This window comes from Limulus polyphemus, unplaced genomic scaffold (genome assembly GCF_000517525.1).
Source record: "Limulus polyphemus unplaced genomic scaffold, Limulus_polyphemus-2.1.2 Scaffold147, whole genome shotgun sequence".
NCBI lineage: Eukaryota > Metazoa > Arthropoda > Merostomata > Xiphosura > Limulidae > Limulus > Limulus polyphemus.
The window spans coordinates 587332-590489 of record NW_013665757.1 but is presented as its reverse complement, the minus strand read 5'-3'; the positions used below and the strand labels follow the sequence as shown (position 1 = coordinate 590489).

At 28.7% G+C, this 3158-nt stretch overlaps 1 protein-coding gene across 4 annotated transcripts in view; it reads right to left on the bottom strand.

Moving 5' to 3' along the window:
* Positions 1-3158, bottom strand: part of LOC106475522 (la-related protein 4B-like) — a 101361-nt gene that overhangs the window by 56941 nt on the left and 41262 nt on the right. For all 4 annotated transcript variants that reach the window (XM_013936204.2, XM_022380707.1, XM_022380704.1 and 1 more), the window contains one exon: positions 1121-1237. The gene's annotated coding sequence lies outside the window, so the exon portion shown is untranslated. The remainder of the gene's footprint in view (positions 1-1120; positions 1238-3158) is intronic.

Genomic DNA, 3158 nt, shown 5'->3' with positions numbered 1-3158 from the left:
AAACTATTATTATAATAATTACAGTAGTTGTAAATAGGTCAATTAAAATCAGCACTATAAAACAATAATGAATTTAATATAAATAACCTTAAAATATTCAATTTTAAAATTGCATTGCAATTTTCCAGTTGTAACCTTAAAGTCACATTGGAAATATTCCATCTATCAGAGGAAAAACTAGTTAGCAGTCATTGAAAATCAAATAAAGGTGCGGTTCATTCTGTTCATTGCCTTCTTCATGATAAACAAGTAATTATACAAATATTCACATACTGAATAAATATCAAATGTTCCATTTACTCTTTTGGCCAATTAATATCTTGTATATAAAATAAAAGGTAAGATGAAAAAATCACAAAATATCACTCAACTTTGATGGAAGTTTGCAGAAAGACTACGTCTATTATTTAATAAATAGGAAGACCCAGTGAGCCTTCAATTAAACTGTTGATAAAAATCATATCACAAGACAGAGAGCATATCTTTCTTAGTAATTTTATAGCAGAGGTATGTCATGAGCTGTATCCAATTTGTTCCCCACTATCATGTGATCATTATTTAAAAAAACATTAATGTACCTGTTTCTTCAAGTAATAACAAAAAAGTTTCTGACAACTTTCTGTATACAAGATTAAATACTACAATGTACAGCAACATAATTCTGCCATATGGCACAATAGCAAACATTATACAGTAACAAACATGCACTTGTATCACTGGTTTGAAAAGGGGGAGTTGGAGAGAATATTTGAATTAGTCTGATTTTTTGTTGGTTGACCATGTGACAGAAAACATTCCAGAGATGAAAATACTTTGAGAAACTTATTATCATATAGAGAAACCCCTATAACTAAAAACTATAAATTTACTTCAACCTGAACAATACAGAAGTAAAAATGTCTTACCACTATAGAAACACGCAGGAGAAGTCAATTAAAGTCAAAACTCTACTGCTTTGTTACCAAAATAAACTTTTATATTTGACATGCAAACAACAATTACAACAGCAGATGAATAAGTGAATAACAGTGACTACTTTATAAACTACCTTGTAGACAATGGGTGTTTAAACATTATTCATACATTTTGTTAATTAAACAACCACAGAAATTTTCATTACCTTTACTACTTTTTCAACAAAATACTGAGCAGTAGAGGGTTTCACAAAACTGTTTTCTGTCGTTTTGGTAAAAAAGGTTTCTGCATCCGAGTTCAGGCTTGGATCAACAATTTATGGCTGCAATGAAACAACAGTCTAAATAACATGAGCTTACATGCTTCTTACCTATCAATGAAGTAACACAATACAAATCACCCATCAGAAACTAAACTTCAATCCATAACTATGGATTGTTATTTGCTGATAAGTCATTAATACCTACACAAGTACATGACTATGAAACATAGGAAATATTCTTGGCCTTTTTTCAGTACTTTCTAGCATTTTAAAGTTATGCACTTTATATTATAATCAGTAAGATTTCTTTATAACAAAATTTATTTTCATATTCTACAATGCAACTACTGTCTTATTGAAGAATTCACTATAGAAAGGCTATTTCAAGCATCTTAAAGATAAGTTACAAATATGCTATTTATTGAAGAGTTTAAATCAATACTACATTTACCTTTCTACACTCTACTAATACCGAATTTAATCTAATTAATTGAAATAACATTTAAGTTCTAGCAATTCAATTAATACTAAATGTATGTTTCATTTATGAAATCCAAACATTATATTAAACTTTTATCAATTTGTTAAAACTACTACACTATAGAGAACAAACCAGACCAATGTTATCATCACCCAGGCCATTTCTAATTCAGAGCCATAGAATTTTGGGACAAAAAATTTAATATCCGAACACAACTTATGATTCAAGAGCTAAAGAAAGTAAGCACCAAAATAACTGATAATTTTTTGTCATTAAAAGTATAACAAGTCTTTGTTCATTTCAATTTTCAAATTTACTACTTTATATTTTTTTATAGAAGACAAATATTGCAATTTTGTTTATTCCACTAATCAAATTAACCCTTTTGAAACAGGTCACGTGTGAAAAGCCATGTCATCTCGTTTGTTGACTCGCATTCAAAATTTTATTCAACTACTATTTCATGAATTTATGTCAATAACTTTGGTATCAAACTGTAGATTATAATTCAAATTTTAGTACTACATATTACTCAATTTCTTAATTTAGAAGCAAATATTAAAAACACAGATAAACATCGATTTTTGTGTGTCACGTGGTATGTTGAATTCAGCACTGGTTCAAATTAGATGTTTGTGATGTCAAAATACAAAGTCTATAGTTTTATACGAATTAAGAAGTCAAATTATCGATATTATCGATAACAAGCTAGACTATAAAATAAGAACCTCCAAAGTGGCCCTGCTCACCTCTTTCCATTTTTGGAAATGCTCCCTCACATACACTTATTTCTATGACATGTGAATAACCAATAGCAAGCTCAGAATGTCCCCCTAGTAGTATTCTAAGCCATTGTAATGGACTTCATGCCATTTCTTTCTTTTGAACTAATATTTCAATGAGGTAGGGTGTATCTTTAGTCTGCTCAAAATTTTATATTTTTTAGACTAAAATACATCGTAGTTACTAAGCTTGATAAATTATAGTGGAATTTATGGTATTAATGTAGTCATTTATGATTTTTTTAGTTATTCAAATGTATATATATAAAACCTAAAAAAATATTCTGTTTCATATTCTCTACGTGCAATTTTTTTTTAAAGGCTTAGCAACCTATGTCAAGTAGCAACCGAGTACAAAGGTCGTAACCAGGAGAGACAATTGTTTGCTTTACTTCTTTAGTTACTGTTCTATGTTTTAAGTAAAATAAGTTTAAGAACTTATTTCAAAATAGCACTAATCTATATACATATATAATTTATAATAATTGAAATTTGACTGTTTTTTTACAAAATACTAGTCTACTAAAACATAGCCAAGACAAGTTACTTTGCACAGACCAAAAGTCAGTTTTGTTATTTGATATGGCAACATGAGTGCACGTGAGCTGCGTCAATGTAATTTCTGTATTGCTAGCCAGGCACAGCTGAAAGGTCAATATAATAAAAAAAATATATATATATAAATGTATAATGTTATGAGATTTAAGCTATTTAGTGT